This window comes from Lactuca serriola, chromosome 1 (genome assembly GCF_051521515.1).
Source record: "Lactuca serriola cultivar US96UC23 chromosome 1, Lser_US96UC23_V15, whole genome shotgun sequence".
Classification (NCBI taxonomy): domain Eukaryota; kingdom Viridiplantae; phylum Streptophyta; class Magnoliopsida; order Asterales; family Asteraceae; genus Lactuca; species Lactuca serriola.
Window position 1 is genome coordinate 64,645,397 of NC_136408.1, and position 8,544 is coordinate 64,653,940.

At 42.1% G+C, this 8,544-nt stretch overlaps 1 pseudogene; it reads left to right on the forward strand.

The window, feature by feature from the left end:
- Positions 1-3,508: 3,508 nt before the first annotated feature.
- Positions 3,509-4,075, forward strand: LOC145056466 (secreted RxLR effector protein 161 pseudogene; annotated as a pseudogene).
- Positions 4,076-8,544: the final 4,469 nt, after the last annotated feature.

An 8,544-nucleotide genomic window follows, 5' to 3' on the forward strand; every position in this document is an offset into this window, starting at 1 on the left:
TTTGATCATCAAAAGGGAGTTATACTTCCAAATGCTAGAGATGAATGGAGAACACTGAGGTTTCAAGACTTCAAAAAAGTAAATGAATACAACTCAGCTTTGTTCAAAATATATTTACAACTCAAGTATTGTGGACAAGAAGTTACTGATGAAGATAGGTTGGAGAAAACTTACTCCACATTTCATGCAACAAACATTACCTTGATGTAACAATATCGGATGCAAAAGTTCACAAGATATTCTGAACTGAATGCATGTCTGCTCGTTGCAGAGCAAAACAATGAACTGTTGATGAAAAACCATGAATCTCGTCCAACCAGATTAGTAGCACTTCCTGAAGCAAATGCTACAAATATTGATGGTCATCGAAACAATACGCGTGGACGAGGGCGTGGTCGTGGTCGAGGACAACCATAATTATGGTCGTGGACAAGGTAATAATCGTGGTCGTGGCCAGAAAAGGAATAATTACTAATATTCACAATGAAACAATGTCCACACACAAGATAAGGCCAAAGTAGCAAGGCATGACACTGGGACATCACAAAAATCTGATGGTTCATGTTATAAATGTAGTAGCACAAGCCATTGGTCAAGGACTTGTCGCACACCTGCACATCTTTGTCAACTTTATCAAGAGTCCATTAAATGAAAAGGAAAAGGGGCAAACCTCATTGATAATGTTGAATTCATTCCGCTAAATGTTGTTGATTTCTGCAATGACATGGAAGACATAAACTAAAAAAATCTATTATTGTTCTAGAAAAACTGTTTTTCCTTTGTTTGTTTTTCATGTAATGTCTTTCTTATAATAAATGAACTTTCTTTTTAATATTAATTATGATTATGTTTATTCATTTATTATTCCTTTCATATGTGAAGTTTAATATGAGTCCAACTGGAGCACAACACCAAGTTAAGATTAGAGATCTTTGTATAGCAGATAGTGGTAGTACACATACTATTCTGAAATCAAAGAAATATTTTTTCAAAATTAGTACCAACAAAAACAGTCATACATACAATATCAGGTCCTATAGACTTGATAGAGGGAACCGGGAAAGCTTATTTTATATTACCAAATGGTACAAGCTTTTGTATAGAAAATGTCTTATTTTCTCCAAAGTCTAATAAAGACTTATTAAGTTTCAATGACATATATTTCAAAGGATATGACACAAAAACTATGACCATTGAAAATAAGAAATATATGTATATTATAGACAAAAACCATGTGCTTGAAAACCTACCAACACTTGATTCTGGTCGGCATTATACATATATACCTATGATTGAATCAAATATGGTAATTGAAGGAAGACATTGTGATCCTAGGACATTCGGTTTATGGCATGATAGGTTGGGCCACCCAGGATTAACAATGATGTGAAGGATAATTGAGAATACACATGGGCATCCATTAAAGGAACAAAAGATCCCTCAATCCAATAGCATAAAACCATGTACATCTTGTTTCCTTGGAAAGTTAATTATAAAACACTCTCCAATAAAAGTTGAATAGGAATCACCTAGATTTCTAGAATATGTGGACCGATTCACCCTTTATTTGGACCATTTAGATACTTTATGTTCTTAATAGATGCATCCACCAAATGGTCTCATGTTTGCCTATTATCAACTCGTAATATGACATTTGCAAAGTTTCTTGCCCAAATTATTAAATTAAGGGCACATTTCCCTGATTATACTATCAAAAGAGTGAGACTTGATAATGCTGGTGAATTTACTTCACAAGCATTTAATGACTATTGTATGTCTATAGGAATTGTTGTTGAGCATCCAGTTGCTCACGTACACACACAAAATGGTTAAACGTCTCCAGCTAATAGCTAGACCATTGATAATGAGGACCAAACTTCTTGTTTCTGTTTGGGGCCATGCAATCTTACATGCAGGATCATTGATACGCATGAGACCAAGTTCATATATATCATGTATATTCTCCACTACAACTTGCTTTCGGTCAAGAGCCAAATATACCCCATTTGAGAATTTTTGGGTGTACAATATATGTCCCTGTTGCACCACCTCAAAGGACAAAAATGGGTCCTCAAAGAAGGTTGGGAATATATGTTGGTTATGAGTCAGTATCTATTATAAGATATCTTGAACTATTAACAGGTGATGTTTTCACGGCACACCTAGCAGATTGTCAATTTGATGAGACAAATTTCCCATCATTAGGTGGAGAAAAGAAGATTCTGGAAAAGGATGTGTCATGGCATGAGCCTTCTTTATCATATCTTGACACTCGCACAAAGCAATATGACATGGAAGTTCAAAAGATAATGCATTTCCATGTAATGGAAAATCAATTACCTAATGCATTTACTGACACAAAAAGGGTGACTAAATCATATATACCAGCTGTCAATGTTCCAGCTCGAATTGACATTCCACATGGACAATCTGATGATAAAGTCACTCAAGAGTCTAAAACACACCTGAAGCGTGGAATGCCATTTGGTTCTAAGGATAAGAACCCATGAAAAATAAGAGGATAAGAAAATGCACTAGATTATGATGAAAGTGTTCCTGGAGAAACACGAATTATTCAAATTCCCCCAGGAAAGGAGGAGGATACACAAAATTATGGTCAGACAAATAGAATATGTGACCAAAATGAAACTGACAATATAGGTGCAATATTTTCTTATTCAGTTGCATGTGATATTATGAATGATGATCCTGAACCACAATCTGTCATTGAATGTCAAAGAAGAAATGATTTGGCTAAATGGAAGGAAGCTATGCAAGTTGAATTAAATTCTCTTAACAAGAGAAAGGTTTTTGGGAACATTATCCTCACACCTGAAGTTGTGAAACCATTAGGATATAGATTGATCTTCGTACAAAAAAGAAATGAGAAAGACGAAATTATAAGATACAAGGCCAGGCTTGTTGCTCAAGGTTTCTCTCAAAGACCTGGAATTGATTATGAAGAAACTTCTTCACCGGTAATGGATGCAACCACTTTCATATATTTAATCAACTTGGCAGTATCTAAAAATTTAGAGATGCGTCGTATGGATGTTGTTACATATTATTTGTATGGATCACTTGATAGTGATATCTATATGAAAATCCCTGAAGGATTTAAAATGCCTGAAGCGTTAAGTGCAAAACCCAAAGAAATGTATTCTATATAGTTACAAAGATCTTTGTATGGTTTAAAGCAATCTAGGCGCATGTGGTACAATCCTTTAAGCGGTTATTTGACAAGTAAAGGTTATAAAAATAACACTATTTGTCCATGTGTATTTATTAAGAAAACAACATATGGATATGTGATCATAGCAGTCTATGTTGATGATCTGAACATCATTGGAACGAATAAAGAAATCCTTGAAGTGATTGAACTTTTAAAGAAAGAATTTGAAATGAAAGATTTTGGAAAACCAAATATTGTCTTGGTTTACAGATTGAGCATATGCCTAACGGAATACTTGTGCATTAATACACAAAAAGTGTCTTGAAACATTTCAATATGGACAATGCAAATCCTTTAGGCACTCCATTTCGTCCATGCGAAGAAAATGAAGAAGTCCTTGGTTTAGAAGTACCATATCTAAATGCAATTGGAGCTCTTATGTATCTTACCAATTATACTAGACCTGACATTTCTTTCGTTGTAAACATGCTAGCAAGATTTAGTTCAGCCCCAACACAAAGACATTGGAATGGAATCAAACATATTTTTCGATACCTTCGAGGAACTAGTGATTTAGGGTTATTATACAGATGCAGGTTATTGTCTGATCCTCATAAAGCTAGATCTGAAACTGGATACGTATTCATGAATGGAGGTACTGCAATTTCTCGGCGTTCTCAAAAGCAAACACTTGTTGCCACATCCTCAAATCATGCTGAAGTAATTGCACTAAATGAAGCTAGTAGAGAATGTACATGGTTAAGATCGATGACACAACTAGTTTTAACTTCATGTGGACTTGAAAAGGATATATCTCCAACTTTAATTTATGAAGATAACTCAGCATGTGTCACTCAAATGAAACAAGGTTATATCGAGAGCGACAGGACAAAACATATGTAACGACCCAATTTTCACGTCCAAAAATTTCATTTTTTATTAAGTGATTTGCAAAACATTTGTAACAAAATATCAACCGATCATATAAAAACATGTCTCGAGTCTGAAAACCAAATCGTAAAACATAATAATGTCAGAGTACAATTCCCAGAATAACTCATAGTACGGAAAACAATGTGTGTGTATGATGTGCCGCTACCGCGCCAGCTCCTTCCCCTTCGCTGAAGAGGTACCTGAAACCAAAACTATAAACTGTAAGCACAAAGCTTAGTGAGTTCCCCCATCGTAACACATACCATACAATCACATAACATACATACTGCCGGACAATTCTGGGGTGCCCGACCTACCCGGTACGGCCATTCTGGGGTGCCATCCTACCCGTGTCAAGCCATTCTGGGGTGCTGACCTGCCCGTCGGTCCTAACAACCGACCCTCGGGGACTACTCCACCCCCTACTGCTACTATCACATATATCATAACATTAACATGTTATCAGACATATCTGGGTGTCCGAACTACCCTTCGGTCCTAACAACTGAACTTGGGGACTATTCCCTTCCTACTACCACTATCACATATAACATATCATGCCAGCATATAAACATATCATCACATACTGTCAGACATATCTGGGGTGTCTAACCTGCCCTTCGGTCCTAACAACCGAACTCTACTACTATCACATATAACATATCATGCCAGCATATAACATATCAGGTAGTAGCAGACCTAGATGATATCACAAAGACAATCATCTAACATACAACTCCTACTGGTGGGCCGGCATTGTGGCCGTAGACCCACTGCTACTGGAATGTAACTCACCTCGTAGTAGCTGTTGAACTGTGCGGGAATCCTCTAACCGCTGCCGCTGCTGCTCCAGAAATCCTCCAGCTATAATTCCCACAAAACACTTAGTCATAAACTGCTAACTGTTCTTAGGGTAAAATGACCATTTTACCCCTGACCAAGTTAAAGTCAAAGTCAACTTCCAGTTGACCTGACTCGCCGAGTCCCTATCCCTTTACTCGTCCTCATCCATGACCCTAGTCATCGAGTTGGGCCGTCAACTCGACGAGTTCTTCTCTCATATGAACATCACATGAAAACTCATCCGACTCGCCGAGTTGATGAACAAATCATCGAGTTCATCTTCATCTGATGAACAAGCTCTGTCATCGACTCGCCGAGTTGATGAACAACTCGTCGAGTTCATCTTCATCCTTAAGAAGATTGCCTTGGACACGCCAAGTCTGCTCAGAGTCCCATGAATTTCCAGAACAATGGCTTAGTCCAGAACGCTGGGTCACTCCCCGGGACTCCCTAAAACCTTTCCACACTCAACTGGGTCCTTTTGACCCTCACTGAATGGGACAGAAACCTTGGACTCGCCGAGTCGGTCACATCCCTTCACTAAAGCTTCAATTTCTGATGTACAACCCTTGATCAAAAGATAGATCTATGCTTCTATAATCGGTCTTGCATGTAAAGTTACAACCTTTACGTGCTTGCATGGGACTTTGAGCTCAAAAGGTCCTAAAACAAGATCTTACAATGCATGGGGCCTTCTTTGAGTGCAAAAGCCACTCCTTTCTGCCTTGTAACCCCTCTAAGGAACCAGATCCGAAACATCAACCCCAAACCATGCTTGCAATCATGGTTGGTGACCAAAATGGCTTAGAAAAAGCCCTAAAACTCCACAAAATGGGATCTTTCAAAAGAGCAAACAAGGTATAGACTTTATACCTTATGTAGGCTGCAAATGATGCTCAAAGTCGGATCCCTCTAGCCTCCTCTTGATCCTTCAAGCTTTTCCTTCCTTCCTTGGATCACAAAAGCACCAAAATCACTCCAAAAGCCTTAGATTGCTTCAATAACGGCTAGGGTTTGCTATGGGGGTATTCTGGGAGCAAATGGGATGAAGGAGGCCGAGTTAAGGTGTTTAAATAGGGTGCAAACCCTCGGATTAGGTTTTTGGTCTAGACAGGGCCTACTCGCCGTGTCCGGGACCCGACTTGTCGAGTCCACAGCTTAAACTTCGCGTCTCATCCCGCTTCTACTCAGCGAGTTGGTCCTTCAACTCACCGAGTCCAAGGCCAAAATGCAAAATATTTAAAAGAAGGGAATACGCACCGAGAACCAGGTGCTACAAATCTCCCCCACTTATTTTAGACTTCGTCCTCGAAGTCTGCTGCTCGATCCTAAAACAGTTCGGGGTAATGCTCCATCATCTCGTCCACTGGTTCCCAAGTCCACTCCGACCCCTTCCGGTGCTGCCATTGCACCTTCACGAGTTCCACTCTCTTGTTCCTCAAATCCTTCGACTTCCGGTCGAGGATTGCCACCGGTCGCTCAATGTAGTTCAGGAAACCATCAACCTGAATGCCCTCCAAGTGTACCACTGCTGAGGCGTCCTCCAGGCACTTTCGCAGCTGAGAAACATGGAAAGTGTTGTGTATCTGACTGAGTTCGGCTGGCAGATCCAGCCTATACGCCACTTTGCCCACCCGGGCTACAACCCTGAATGGTCCAATGTACCTGGGGCCCAACTTACCCCGCTTCATGAATCGGATAACGCCTTTCCACGGCGACACCTTTAGGGGAACCGTATTCCCTACCTGGAATTCCAGGTCTAATCGACGCTTATCGGCATAGCTTTTCTGCCGACTCTAAGCAGTTTGAAGCCTGCTTCGGACCTGCTGAATCTTCTCTGTCGTCTCGAGTACTACCTCAGTGCTCCCCATCACCCTTTGGCCAACCTCACCCCAACATATCGGGGTCCTGCACTTCCTCCCATATAGCATCTCGAAGGGAGGACGATCAGTGCTCGCATGATAACTATTGTTATAGGAGAACTATGCCAATGGAAGGTAGGTATCCCAGCTACCTCCGAAGTCTAACACGCAAGCTCGTAGCATATCCTCCAGGGTATGGATGGTCCGCTCGGTCTAACCATCTGTCTGCGGGTGAAAGGCAGTGCTAAAATGTAGACGAGTACCCAGCTCGTCATGAAACTTCTTCCAAAACCTGGAAGTGAACCGCACATCGCTATCTGAAATCACCGATACTGACACCCTGTGTCGCGCCACTACCTCCCTGATATAGATATCAGCCAACCTTTTGGCCGAAATACTCTCCTAAATCGGGATAAAATGGGCGCTCTTGGTCAATCGATCGACGATGACCCAAATCGAATCCACTCCCCGCGCGGTCCTGGGAAGCTTTGTGATAAAATCCATCGTAATATCTTCCCATTTCCACAGCTGAATATCCAACGGCTACATCTTGTCATGTGGCCTCTAGTGCTCGGCCTTGACCTTCCTGCAGGTCAAGCACCGCTCCACGTACCATGCTACATCCCGCTTCATGCAGGGCCACCAATAGTCCAGACGAAGATCCCTATACATCTTCGTCGCCCCAGGATGAATGGAGAATCGAGATTTGTGCGCCTCCTCCATCAGAACCTGGCGCACACCCCCGAGGTACGGCACCCACACCCTACGGTGTAGTGTCAGTAATCCTCGGCTTTCACAGTCGAAGGAGGAAACCTGCCCCACAATCTGCTCTCTCTTTCGATGTTCCTCCTTCATGGCCTCCTACTGGGCCTCCCGAATTCGCTCCAACAGCGGAGTCACCACTGTCATCCTCAGGCGAATATCCCTGATTGGCGTTGCCTTGCGGCTAAGCGCGTCGGCCACCACATTGGCCTTCTTCGGGTGATAAAGGATCTCACAATCGTAATCCTTTACCACGTCCATCCACCGAAGCTGCCTCATGTTTAGATTCGGCAGATCCATGAGGTACGTCAAACTCTTATGGTCCGTGTAGATGGTACAACGAACCCCATAGAGGTAATGACGCCAAATATTGAGGGCGAACACAACAACCCCCAGCTCCAAATCATGCGTCGGGTAGTTCGCCTCGTTAGGCTTCAGCTGCCTCGACGCGTAGGCGATGACATGCCCTCTCTACATGAATACTACGCCCAACCCAGAGATGGATGCATCGTAGTACACAACAAAATCCTCCATGCCCTCTGGCAGGGCTAAGATTGGTGCCTCGCACAATCTCTGTCTCAGTGTCTCGAACATGGCCTGCTGCTCAGGCCCCCATCGAAAGACCACAGCCTTCCTTATTAGCCTAGTCAGGGGTACAACTATCTTGGAGATATCCTTGATGAATCTCCGATAGTAGCCGACTAATCCTCGGAAACTCCGAATCTCAGATGGAGACTTCGAAACCTCCCATCTCATCACGGCCTCCACCTTGGCCGGGTCCACTGAAATCTCGTTCTAGTTGATGAGATGCCCAAGGAACTGCACCTGGTGCAACCAGAACTCACACTTGGAGAACTTAGCATACAAGTTCTCCCTCCTTAAGGTCTCCAACACCTCCTGCAGGTGCTCCTCGTGATCCTCCTGCATCTTGGAATAAACCAAGATATCATCAATAAACATTATCGCCGACCG